The 14521-nt window shown below is 36.7% G+C and overlaps 1 non-coding gene across 1 annotated transcript; it reads right to left on the bottom strand.

The window, feature by feature from the left end:
* Positions 1-1964: 1964 nt before the first annotated feature.
* Positions 1965-2098, bottom strand: LOC127202456 (small nucleolar RNA SNORA17). The gene has a single exon (XR_007832332.1). It is a non-coding gene; the product is annotated as a small nucleolar RNA SNORA17 (small nucleolar RNA).
* Between the last annotated feature and the right edge of the window lie 12423 nt (positions 2099-14521).

Genomic DNA, 14521 nt, shown 5'->3' with positions numbered 1-14521 from the left:
TTTCCTCTAGACTCCCTACATATTTCCCAGCATCTATTTTGAGGCACTTCTGGATACAGCCTCTCGGAGGACAGCACATGGTACATACTCACTTATAAGTGGATTTTAGCCATATAGTACAGGATAAACATACTACAATGCACAGACTGAAATGAATACATCACAAAGACACTTCTGATAATAGTGTTGAGTCAGGCAGAAATTTACAGCTCCCTGTATTTTTCTTTTTTCTTTACCAATTTAAGTTTTATTTCATAGATACCTTCTACTTGCACAGACCTTAACGCTTGTATGCTATCTGCCAAGGCTTTGTGGAAAACAAAAAAGATGTTTTTGCACTCATTGAATTATATAGCTCCTCAGATGTGTATCAGCACTCTCAGAACTTATAAATCAAATCTCTGTGAGATAAATTATTAACCTTTTGTCTTTTCTCTTTAAAGAGCTATTACCTTCCTTTCCTTCAGTATATGCTTATTGAATATATGTATTCAATATAGAATACAGACAGCCTATCTATATTGTCTACAGGCTCTATAGGATTTCTCATTTGTTTATCTCAGTTGCTTTTCTCTTACTGTTATAAGTACCCGGACAAAACCAAGTAAAAGAAATTGTCTATTTTGATTAATTGTTACATTAAATAATGAACTGATAAAAGTAAACTTTACTGAACATTTTTTTTTTTTGGTTTAAAATGTATTTTTAAAAGTTTTAATTGGTTCTTTGTTAGTTTCACATTATGAACCCCAAGCCCATTCATGTCCTCCTCCCCTTATCCCCACCCTCCACTATTATATCCTCTCCACCAACAGAGGAAAAAATAATATCATTGTGGAAACTAATGTATTACAACGTGTCCCAAGGAATGTGCTTGTAAGTGTTGGTTGCAATGAGTTCTTTTTCTAATAAGAAGTCTCCGGATTCTTCTATACTATCCATACTGGAACTTTGCTGAGATTCCTCTCAGGAATCCGGTAGATGTCCAGTGTCATTGAGATCCTCTAGTTTTGAACTTGTAGGACTTGCCCCCTCATTAACTCTAGCAGTTCATCTATCAGGTAGATGGATCTGTACCTGCGAAGTATCTGAGTTGATCAAACCCTCCAGCTCTCCTGCACTCACACCACTTCTGCTTTTCCTCAGCTGGTCTATCCAATGCAGAAACAAGGGGCAGAGCCAGCTGGTCAGCTCTCATGCCAACAGTGCTGGCTCATCCCCACCCACACCATCAGGTCCAGATTTACTGTGCTACTCAGGTAAGGTGCAAGGTCTACTCTCTCAAGTGCTGTAGTAGGTATGTGGCTGGGCCGTATCTCCTACTCTAGTCCCCCAAGACAGGTTCATATGTAACTCTTAGAACCTGGGCCAACTCTGTTGTACTGCCCAGGCAAGGTGTAGGGCTTACCCAAGTGCTACAGTAGGAGAAGGACATGAGAGCTCTCCTACTCTCACACCTCCAGGGACAGCTTTCCAATAATGGTTAGGTGAGACGTGGGGCCAGTTCTGCACAACCTTCAGATATCAACATGTACCCGGAAGGCAGCTCAAACCAAGGATGGCCACATTGCTTTTGTTGGAAACAGACCCCTTAAACTAAAGCGCCATTGACCCAGATGTGGGCCATTGTGGCAGAACATGCGGGGACCCTACCATGGTACCTCGTGACATCACCAGTGACTTACAGCAGTCTGTTCCTCACTACCCTCAGGTTGTCTCTCTTCTTGTTGCCCACATCCTTCTGTTTGTCTTTCTTTTCCATTTTTTCAGCACTACTTTCCCAGCATCAGGATCTCTGAGCGTCTGGGGTTTTCTCTCAGGTGTGGTCGCAGGACTGTTACTGCGTTTCTGCCAATTATGACGCTGGTCATGCCAGTCACGGTCTGCACACACACCGGCTTGCTCCCTGTCAGGGCCCCTTAGCGTTGGACTGGTGGTCCTCTCAGCCTCAACCATTTTCAGGGAATGTTAGGCTTCTATTTATTCAGACATTCACAGATAGGAACACAGAGCTTAGACATAGCCTGTCTCCTCTCTCTGGCACCTACTGATGGACATATGACATAGCAGCCACACCTGCAAAGCTGCTAGGGGCAGGGAGAAATTTCACTCTTATTATTCAGTTGTTCAAATATGTTCATATTCTACAGACAACAACTGCGATGAACTTTAGAAAAAAATTTACTGATTTTCTTTTTTTTTTTTGCCTTTAAAATTTTTTACGTGTCACTTCAATGTTGATCTTAGCCATTCTGACTGTTGTAATCACTAAGTCCATTTGATTTGCATTTTCCTGATAAGCAGTGATGTTTAGTATTTCTCTAAGCTATTTTCCCCAATTTGAGGCACATCTTTCCAGAAATTTCTGTTTTGCTCTGTATCCCACTTTTAATTGGGTTATTGGTTTGTTGGTGTTTAATTTCTTGAGCTCTTGATATATTTTAGATATTAGCCCTTTATCAGATGTAGGGTTTGTGAATATCTTTTCCAAGTCTGTAGGCTGCCATTTTATTCTGTTGACAGTGTCCTTTGCCTTACAGAAGCTTTTCAGTTTCATGAGGTCCCATTTATGTACTGTTGATCTTGTTCTGTTCAGAAAGTTGACTCCTGTGCCAATGATTTCAAGGCTCTTCCTCACATCACTTGTAAGAAGCTATTAGCCATATTGTACATAATTCAGAGACTCAAAGAAGGTAAATATCAGGGCGATCCCAAGGGAGGATGCATGAATATCACTATGAAGGGGAAATTGAGTAGACAGAGGAAGTGCTTGAAGAGAGGGAACAGGGTAGGAGAGGCAGTGCTGAGGGAGAGGAGGGTGGGGATCTGTGGTGGGGAGTGCTGCGTTCTAACACAGGACCTCATGCCTTCCGGGAAAACATGTACTAAGTATATTAAAATGTTGGACAAATGTAGGCGATGGTTACAAGAGGTAGCCTACCTACCTTGCCTCTCATTTGAAAAGATTAATGATTTATAAACATCACCAAAGATACAATTATTTACTAATTGAACATAAAAATTTTTTTTAAATTTTTTTTTATTAATTTATTCTTGTTACATCTCAATGTTTATCCCATCTCTTGTATCCTCCCATTCCTCCTCCCTCCATTTTCCCATTATTCCCCTCCCCTATGACTGTTCCTGAGGGGGATTACCTCCCCCTGTATATTCTCATAGGGTATCAAATCTCTTCTTGGCTACCTGCTGTCCTTCCTCTGAGTGCCACCAGGTCTTCCCCTCCAGGGGACATGGTCAAATGTGAGGCACCAGAGTACCAGGAAACTGGGACAGAGGGGAGAGCATCCTATTGGGACTCTAAATGAGAGACGCATGGGAGAATAGCAAAATAAAAGGATACAGAGGGTCCTAGAAATCTACAAGTAGAACAATATGATAGGCAGATTTGGGCCCAGGGGTCCCGTTCAAACTAAGGCACCAGCCAAGGACAATACAGGAGGTAAACTTTAAACCCCTTCCCAGATCTAGCCAATGGTCAGAATATTCTCCACAGTTGAGTGGAGAGTGTGATATGACTTTCTCACGAACATAAAAACTTTAGACAATTAAATTTTATTTTTTTGCTTTTTCGAGACAGGGTTTCTCTGTGTAGCCTTGGCTGTCCTAGACTCACTTTGTAGACTAGGCTGGCCTTGAACTAACAGCACAATTAAATATTTAAAGCTTCGGAAATCATTTGGTTCTGATGTCTGAATTTTGTTTTATAGTTCTGAGCTATTTTTGAATAAGTCTTTTCTAAAGTGAACTGATAGTTTTTGGTATTTGAAATAACTGCGACCATTACAAGATTTTTCTAACATAAAATCACACATTTTTAGGGGACTACAATATTAAATGTTTTCTGTCAAACGGAATGACATGTTTAAGTGACTTTGTTTTTATACTGTGTTAAACGATGCATTTGATTTTAGATTATTACTTAGTGAACAATAGAATTTGTCAACAGTACTGTGCAGTGTTATATTATGTTTGTTGTAACTGTTCCCAGAGGGATTGCTCTTGCTATAATCTGAATTTTTATTCTATATAATTCTTCAGCTAAAATGCTACGTATTAAAATTGCATGCACTGTATGTAACAGAGAAATATTTTCCTCCCATTTCTAAAACTAAATCTTGTAAACACTGTATTTTACAAACTTATGAATATTCACATAGTTACACAAACTCTTCAGGAATATTTTCCAGCTTCCATGTTAATATTATATGTTTATTTTAAAAAGAAAGCAAAACAACTATTATTATATTCAAAGCTGACTGAGAAGTAATAAGAAAGTAAAGATAATTCAAAGAAAGCCAATAAGTGAACATTTCTAAATATTTATTGATGTTTTCAAATAAATTGATGACTACATTAACTGTGCTCCAAAGTGTTAAGCTATGATAAAATAAAACATTATATCATGCCTAAAACTCTCTTTATTTGACAGAAATCCTAATTTACCATAAGAAAATCCCAGCACCCAGGAGGCAGAGACAGGCAGACTGCTGTGAGTTTGAGGCTACCCTGGTCTATAAAGCGAGTCTAGGATAACCAAGGCTACACAGAGAAACCATGTCTCGAATAAAACAAAATACAAAAAAAAGAAAAAGAAACATAAGCATAGACTAAAATAGTGTCATCAGGTGTACCAAAATACAAAATAGGCAAATTGGATGTTTCTAAAGATGATGAGAGAAATATGGAAGGAGAGAAGGAGAAAGGGAGAGAGGGAAGGAGGTGGCGAGACATAGAGAGAGGATATATTTGGAGAAACAATAGTTAAAAAATAGCTGAAAGCATAAAAAATCTAGTGGAGTATTAATTCACATGAATAAAAAGCTGCATGAACTCCACATGAGAAAGATGCAAAGGCACTCATAACTCAAAAAACAAGGATAAACCAACAACAGGCAGCAGAGTTAGATGGCTTAGTGGTTAAGAGTGCTTGCTGCTCTTGCAGAGGACCTGAGTTCAGTTCCCAGCACATGCATGCCAGCAGAAAATGATCTATAATTCTGATTCCAAGGCATTCAATACTATCTTCTAGCCTCCACCGACACACTGCACGAATATGATGCACTCAAATTAAATACATGCAGCCAAAACACCTATGTTCATAAAATAATAAAGAGAAACGCACCTGTAATTCTAGCACATGAGCAGGAGCGATGGGAGAAACCTAAACTAAAGAGCAGCCTGAGTTGTGTTTGAAGGCCATACATCCAAAAATGATTGAATAAGTACACAATAATGAGAATACATAACATAATAGTAACTCTTAAATTCTGCCAATGAGGTTTTAAACCATAACAAAGTGTTTGGAAAACTTATCTGACATATCTGCCTAAACTTAACTAGCGCATATAATTTTTCACTTAAATTTTATTTTAAAGAATACCTTCGCCTTAAAGTAATGCATATATTGTCAAAAGCAATAATACATAAAAATTCAATAGTATTGAATATATGACCTCTAAACTGAAAAGTACCTGTTTTTGTCAACATATAATGGAAAAAGGATATTGTTTTATATAAATGGGAAAATACACCACTATGAAATGAAGACTCTGCTTTGTGCAGGCAGTCATGGTCATAAGTTGCACAGGTTCAGTTCCTGAGTACAGGAAAGGAGTGAGAAAATGATACCTTTGGCATGGCAGTACTCATATAAATTACCCAAACAGGTAACAATTAGGAGACATCATTAAGATCATCTGCCACATAGCTGCTTGAAGACAGAGCAGTCATCTAACTATAAAGCCAAAGGCAAATTCTCACCAGGAACAACTGTGCTGACACATGACCTAAGAGACTTAGCTCCAGTACTTTGAATTATTAATTTCTGTTGTCTATAAGTGAGTGCTTTGCATTAGTTACATGTTTGTTGCTAAGATGAAAATCATCAACAAAATGCTAAGAGAAAGGTCAGCTCAGTTAGGAAGCTCAGAAAGCCTGTTATACTATAATTGGTTAGGCAAGACAGAGTGGCTTAGTATGTGGAGGTGGGCATTCTCATTCAACTTAAAGGACCAGGAAGGCCAGAGATCAGTGTAAAACCAGGAACTACTATAACCTTCAAAGGCATATCCCAGTGACCTTTGGTACTGAGCTACTAGAGACTTGACAGTCTCCATCCCCCAGACATATGCTCAACCATGTTCATAGCTGCTCTATACATAATAGCCAGAACATGGAAACAGCCTAAGTGTCCCTCAGTAGAAGAATGGACTAAGAAACTGTGGTATATTTACACGATGGAATACTACTCAGCTATTAAAAACGAGGAATTCCCGAAATTTGTGGACAAATGGATTGATCTAGAAATTATCATAATGAGTGAGTTCACCCAGAAGCAAAAAGAGACAAAGGGCATATACTCACTTATATCAAAACACTAGTCCAAGGGATACGTACCATGAAAATCATTATTTACCAAGAAAGTGGGTCAGAGGAGAGGATATCCGATTGAGACTTCAGGCGAGAGTAGCATGGAAGAAAGAGGAAATAGTAGGACCCACAGGGTCCTGGAAACCTACAAGAAGAACTTTATGACAAGCAGATCTGGATCCTGAGGTCCTCCTCAAACTAAGGCACCCACCAAGGAGAATATAGGCAGTAAGCTTCGAACCCCTACCTAGACCTAGCCGACGATCATGATGCTCTCCACCGTTGAGTGGAGAGTGAGATCTGACTCTCACACGAACTCTGGTGCCCCTTTTCTGACCATGTGCCCCGGAGGGGGAGACCTGGTGGCACTCAGAGGAAGGATAGCTAGTTACCAAGAAGAGACTTGATATTCTGAAAGCATATATAGGGGGAGGAGGTCTCCCTCAGTCACAGACATAGGCATACATACACACACACACACACACACACACACACACACACACACACACACACACACACACACACACACACATGAAAACTGATTTTCTAAGCAACAAAAATAATTCTTCCAAATTAATCCTATGAAAGTACAGATTTTAAAAAGTAAATTTAAAGGGTATTGTGGGATAGCTGATGGTGGGATCAGCAGTTAAGAGCACTTAGTGTTCTTGTGGAGCACCAGGACTCATTTTATAGTACTCACATAGTAGCTCACAACTGCTTGTAACTCAGATATTAGGAAATATGAGCCTAACTTCTGTAGGCTCCTTCACTCATGAGTGTGCTGGAAGTAAAACCCATACATAAAAATATAAATATACATATCAAATAATTAAGTTTTAAATCAAATTCTGTCCTTAAATAGTTTAGACAATTAAGTTCTGTGTATATTCTTTAGTATATATCATGTACATTTTATGATATATTTCACTGTACGCAACTCACATTCAAAATATTATACCAAGAAGAGACTTGATACCCTATGAGCATATACAGGGGGAGGAAATCCCCCTCAGGAACAGTCATAGAGGAGGGGAATAAGGGGAAAATGGGAGGGAGGGAAGAATGGGAGGATACAAGGGATGGGATAAACATTGAGATGTAACAAGAATAAATTAATAAAAAATTTAAAAATATATTATACTTGTCACTTTACTGTAGCTTTACTTCCATGGATAACCAGAATTTTTATGCTGAAATAACTAAACGTATATTTTAAGGGCTATCTGGCCATTACCATTTTGTTGGCTAAATTGTGAAATAATGTAAGTTCTGAAAATCCTGTAAAGAAAAGGTGACTTCCTTAAAATACATTTTAAGATCAGCTCATATTTGATAGCCTGAAATGCACGTGGCCTTGATACCTCTGCAAACTGATGAGCCTATAGGTGTCTATTTTTCCTGACAATGCATTTAATCTAAATCTGTGTTCCTTCTATTCCAGAAATCACAGTCTTTATTTCCACCTTTCTTTGCGTTATTTATTGGTTTAACAGTTTTTACTTCTGAAAACTGTACAAATGTTGATTTATTTAAAACTAAATACCATAAGTTCTATTTTTGATATCTGTATGCTGAGGATATGTACATTAAAGAGCATCTGAAAATGAATGTTTGGTTTTTACAATTATTGCATTCAATGAGGAATTTAGTGCCTCACTTAGGAACTGTGTTACTTAGCTGAGTGTTGTGGTACACGGCTGTAACTGTAGCACATGGAAGGAACAGGAAAGAACTTTCAATTTAAGGCACATGTAAGCCAGTTAAAGGCTTTGAGCTCAGAGTGTGCATTCTGATTTCCTATATTGAAACAAAAAATAAATGCATGGTATAGAATAGGTTTTACAGTTTGCAACTGGTGAGCATGCAGATCACCCTTGTAATGCCAACACTGGGGACGCTGTGGAAGGAGGAGGAGGATTTCAAGGCTAGCCTGTGCTAACTCTTGAGATTTTTGCCTCAAGTCAAATGATATGAAACATTAAAATAAAATTAAAAAAATTAAAAAGTAAAACAAACAAACAAACAAAAGGAAACATAAAATAGTCGGGAGAAAAAGGAAAAGTCTCCTTAAATGTGTCCTTACCTCTTTAAACAGAATGCTACAGCAGTAACAAAAGGCACTAGAAAAGCAGGAGATAAGAGAAATGGTTGAAAGTTTATATACTTGCATTAGATTGTATTGATTGTCTTTGCGACAGCCTGGATGCTGATCTTTAGTAAGCCAATTTAACCTTTATGCTTCAACTTCTGTTTTACTGTCTGGAGCAGAATTTTCAACTTTTGAACAGTTTCCGCAGATCAGTTCCTAAGCTCCTTCTCTCATAAAAATCTTTCATCATTCATGTGGCAGAAACATAGACAGATGGCCTTTCTTGGAGATCAAATGGCTAATGAAGATATCATAAGTTTTTGAGTGATCATGTTTTGATTGAAATTGAGCTAAATACGTTTCTCAAACTTAGAGATTAGTCCAAATTATTATAGTATATAGTATATAACTATTTATGAATAAAATAAAAGGAATATGAGAAAGCATAGTATTTTTTCTTCCTTATAGTTGTATAATTATTATAGTTGATGCTTTTTAAAAAAAAAACTCATCTTACAGTTTACATATCAGACAGTTCTTTATAAAATCTGATTTTCCCTGTCTCCAAACATTATTCTCCACAGATTTCCTCAATACTGGGAGGTTTACTGATTCTCAAATACTAAACTTACTTCTGGTATTATATCCCATATCTAATATTTAATTAGTGGCTATGATTTAATCTTATCACTCTATCCTATCGTAGATATTTATACTATGAGTAAAAATAATTTGGGTAACTAGAGAATCATGTTAGGGCAAGGGGAAAAATTGTCATGTACTAGATAGTGAATCTGATACCTACCTTGGGAGCTTTGATTTTAATACTTAAATGTTTCTTTCCTATTTCAGATAGAGAGCTCTAGGCTGCATCAGTTGATAGTTATGAAAATCTGAAAATAAAAATGGAATTGTGAAATAATCCATCAGTCCCATGTTTTGCTTCACTTTACTCATTACTATGATGGAAATTCAGTTGAGAAAATAATCTACAAAAATATCCACTCACAAATGTATATAATTTTATGAAAGGCAGCCTATTCTCACAATCAGAAAAAAACACATAGCACTACATAATGCCCAAATAGCTGCAAGAATTATAGCAGCAGCTATTCACCAAGAAAGAAAGCAAGTGTACAATACAGAAATGTTGAAATAACTTACCATAGTAACTTTGTGAATAAATGAAGGTATGGTGTAACAAGAAAGAGAATAGCTTCATTGTATTCATGCAATACCAAAGATATATAGAAAAATATCTTAGAGTATCTGACACTAAATAATTGCTGGAATAGTTAGAGTACTGGTCTTAAGTGATATGTCAGCATTATAATTATATTTATTATATTACATATAACTTCAGACATTTGCTCTTTAGCAAGGCTATCTGGATGAATTTTTATTTTGATCTGCTTTTATATTTTTACTGTTTAGCTTATGATACCTGATTTATTTTCCCAGGTTAAATTTAGCTATCTCAATTTGTTTGACAAAACTCTTACAACTAAGAACACAACAGCTTTCAAATGTGTTATATATTGAATTTAATTTTTCTAAAATTTTATTAAATATTATACCACCTGTGTAAATGAAATTAATAATACTTAAAACCACACTTATGTTAAAAGAAAAGGTAAGTTTAAATTGGTCTTGTTTGTCCTTCCTACAAATAATTGCCAAGCCTTTCTGATACATTGTTTTTCTCATTTGTTTAAAGACTTAAAATCACTAAAATACAGAAAACAGGTCCCTTATTCTCTTTGTCTGACTTTACATGAAAGTAACTGATATAATACATTAAAAGACAAATTAAAATCTATTAATGGCTTGGTTGGCTATTTTTGACAACATAATACTATCTTTTAGCCAGCCAAAAATCTTTAACAATACATTGACTATAAGACAGCTCTTTACTTGGTTGGATTTACCAAAAAAGGAGTATGACTACTTTCACACATTGGATCAGCATTCTAGGAATATTGATCTACTGGCACACTTGGATGGATGCTTGTCACATAGCATTGTGAAAACCTTTATCCTATTTAGTGTTCACAAACCAATCAATTATCAACCAACACCTGCTCAGAACATTATTGTCGATTGAAGATTTGTACCTAGGTTGATATTTACCTTCTTTCTTTGGTAGAGTTCAGAGTAACTTCCAGCACCATTTACCTTAGTGTGTAGGAGTGAAGGCTCTAGGAAGGCATCTGCTCAAATGTTTTGTATTCAATAAATTTTTGTAGCTGTTGTCTTAAACAAAAGGGATATACTGTCAGTTTGTGGAGAGAAACCATTAGACTTCGCAATAGCCTGGGTAGTTTTAGGGTTCCCATAGGCCCCCTCATGTAAACAATAGTATTCAATGCACTCCTTCCCAATACTGAAAACGTTGTTTGGTGAAGAAATGGACCTTAGTTTTAGCTTTCTGTCTACATACCCGCCTCCTCTGCAATTTAGTCATCCTGTTTCAGTCTCCAACCTATTTCCATTCATAACTATCTATTCTGTTTCTCCTTTCTAGGGAGATCCATCCCTACACATTAGTCCCTTATAGCTAATATCCACAAATATGTGTAGACATATCACATTTGCCTTCCTAGGTCTGTTAACTCACTCAGGATGATTTTTTTTCTATTACCATCCATTTACCTACAAATATCATGAGTTCATATTCTAATGGTGATATAATATTCTGTTGTAAATGTTACACGTCTATTTCTTTATTCTTCTGTTAAGGAACATCTAGTTTGCTCTCAATTCCTGGCTATTTTGAAGAGAGCAGCAATAAACATGGTTGAACATGTGTCTCTGTAGTAAGGTGAAGCATCCTTTGGGTATATGCTCAAGAGTGGTATTGTAGAGTCTTTCTGTAGATCAATTCTCAGCTTCTTGAGGAACTGACCATGGCTTGCTGTACAGTTTTTACTCCCACCAGCAATAGATGAGTGTTCCTCTTATTCCACCTTCTTGTAAAGCACGACCTATTCCATGTTTATTGTTCCTGGCTATTATGAGAGCTGTTAGATAAAATCAAAAAGTACTTTTCATTTTTCATTTCCCTGATGACTACGGGTGTTGAATATTTCTTTAAGTGCTTCTTAGTCTGTTGGTGTACTTTTAAATTGTATTTTTATTTTACATTCCTTAAATCTCTTTCTTCCTATTCTACCCCAATACCTTCCAACAGCCCAATACCAGGTAGAAGAGAAAAAAGTTTAGTGGGCAGAGGGGATTATTTCTCAGCAGCTTTCTGCTGCTTAGGGTTGTCAGGTTCTTTGGTGGCATGTTCAATCCTTATTTCAGGATATCTATGAGTCTCTGGAGCAAGCAGGAGCAGCAGGGAGAAGCACCAGCAGCCTTCTTCTTTTTCATAGACCCCAGTCTCTCTTTGGGTCCTGTTTTTATCCTCACTGACAAAGGCCACGCCTGAGCATGAGGTAGTTAACAGGTAACAAACATCACATGGTCTCTCAGGAGACAATTATCAGCAGTGGACAAACTGGAGCAGCCCCCATATCCCACACTTGAGATTAAAACAAAATATGTTAAAATATGTATGAAAACTTCCACATCAGCCATTTGAGTTTTTTTCTATTGATAATTCTCAGTTTAGTCTACTCCCCATTTTTAATTGTGTGTGTTTTTTTTTTTATGGGATCTAGTTTTTCGTTTCAGTTCTTTTTAATACATTGAATATTATACCTCTATAAGAACTCTAGTTAGTAAAGCCTTTTTTGTTCTATTCTGCAGCCTATGGTGATGTCTAAATGAAGTACTCCTTTACCATACAGAAACCTTAAAGTTCATCAGGTCATACATGTTAAATTTTGTTCTTTGGAGACTATGCTATCAGTGCTTTGTTCAGAAAGTCATTTCTTAAGCAAACTACTCTGTTTTGTCTTTTATCAGATTCAGTCCTTTGTAAAGGCCTTTCATCAATTTTGTGTTGAATATTTTTCAGTGTGATATATTTTCTTTTTTCCATATACTTAAAACTTTTATGTATATTATATGCAAACCAAGGTTATCATCCAATGTATATTTCTGTTAATATGTTTATTAAATATATTGTGGCTATGCTTTATTAAGTCATAGGCATATTACATTTTAATGCTTACAAAATAGAAAGAAAATACAGCTCAATGAGGTAGAACTATCGGCAGGCCTGTAGGGCATTTTCTTAATCAGACACCAGGCTGCAGTTTTGATCACTGTGGTAATAATTCAACTAACACAGAAACTGGTACAGTATGGCTGGGTATTCTTGGGCCAGACTTGCCCAGGTATTTTTGGGAAGATTGTGGAATGAGTTTTGGACTTTAGTTTAGAATTCAGTTTAGAATTTAGTTTAGTATTCAGAATTTTATGAGCTATTCAGTGTCAGGTTGGAAGATAAAATAAAAATATTGAGAGCAATTCAGAGATAGTGGCCTAGCTCATGACATTTCCCTGGATAGTTTGAAATTCCTGTAATGACTCTATCAAGGCTATATGCTATTTTGAATTCATAATATGTGGATTTAGTTCTTTTAGGGTTTGTTTTTGTTGTTGTTGTTGCTGAGAAGTTGAAAATTGTTTTTTTAAAGTTTGAAAAGATTTGTGTTGGTATTTTGCTGGGAATTGCATTAAATCTATAGATTCCTTTTCTTAAGATGACCATTTTTACTGTTAATCCTAGGGATCCATGAGCATGGAGCATCTTTCCATCTTCTAATATATTCTTCAATTCTTTCCCAGAGACTTGAAGTTCTTATCACACAGATGTTTAAATTGCTTTGGTAGAGTTATACTTAGATACTTTATAACTTGTATGGCTATTTTGAAGGGTGTTGGTTCTCTAATTTCCTTCTCAGCCCATTTGTCATTTGTATAAAGGAGGGCTACTGATTTTTTTTTTTTTTGAGGTAATTTTGTATCCAGCCACCTTGTTGAAGGTGTTTCTCATCTTTAGGTATTCTCCAGAAGAATTTTTGTGGTCAATTATGTATACCATCACATCGTCTTTGAATAAGGCTAATTTGATTTCTTCTTTTCCTATTTGTATCCCCTTGATCTCATTTAACTGTCTTATTGCTCTGGCTAGCACATCAAGTATTATATTCAGGTGCTATTTTAATTTTCCTGTACCTTTTGTGACTTGCTCTGTGTCCTAGTATGTTGTAAATTTTGGAGAAAATTCTAGGAGTTGCCGCAAAGAATGTAAATTATTTTGTGTTTGCGTGAAATACAAAAATGTGAGGTATATTCGATTTATGATATCATTTCTCAGTTTATATTTTGTATGGATGTTCTATTTCCTAGAGGACATACTGAAGTATAAAAAGTCATTTAGGACCTTTAACATACTGCTAAGGGCTGTTTTGACTTTCTTGTACTTTGCTTCTGTTACATTGCATTTCTCAGAGCCTACTGTGGTGTGCTTGTTGAGTTCAAATAGAGCCACGTGTGCATTGTCATTGTGTTTGTAGTCTGGCATCTAGGCATTGAAGTTTAGGATGGCTGAAATTCTATGTGCTAACATCTGGTTTGGTCTTTGTTGGTTGTTTGTTTCCTATGTTGCCATCTATTGCCTTCTCTGCTTCTGAGGAGGTTATGGTACATGTGTTGCTGAGTAGAAAATGCTTCTGAGATCCTGCCAGGTGTGAGCACTGGGGGTTTTACATAAACAATAATTTTAGGCTTTGACAGCTGACATGTGGGACTGGGAATTCGCTAGAAGCAGAGGAGTTGTATGGGGGTAAAAAAGGCTTCCAAGAAGAGAGGAAATCAGAGTGTGTCCCCAGGATCTGTACAGTCTTCTGTGAGGGAGAACAGAGAAGGAGACACAGCAGCAGATGGTCTGTATGGCTGGAGAGGAGACTGGGGGATTGGATTTAGAGAGGAAGGAGAATGAAGATGGCCTACATGCTTCCCTTATTGGGATTGCACTCTCTTTTATTCTAAAGATTCTTTGACAGCAAGACAAGTTAACTCCTGACGACACCCAGCTGGCCTCAAAGTAGTTGATGAGCATCAAGGAACCTCCTTATGGAGTTG

Source organism: Acomys russatus, chromosome 18 (assembly GCF_903995435.1).
Source record: "Acomys russatus chromosome 18, mAcoRus1.1, whole genome shotgun sequence".
Taxonomy (NCBI): domain Eukaryota; kingdom Metazoa; phylum Chordata; class Mammalia; order Rodentia; family Muridae; genus Acomys; species Acomys russatus.
This window is presented reverse-complemented; position numbering and strand designations above follow the sequence as displayed.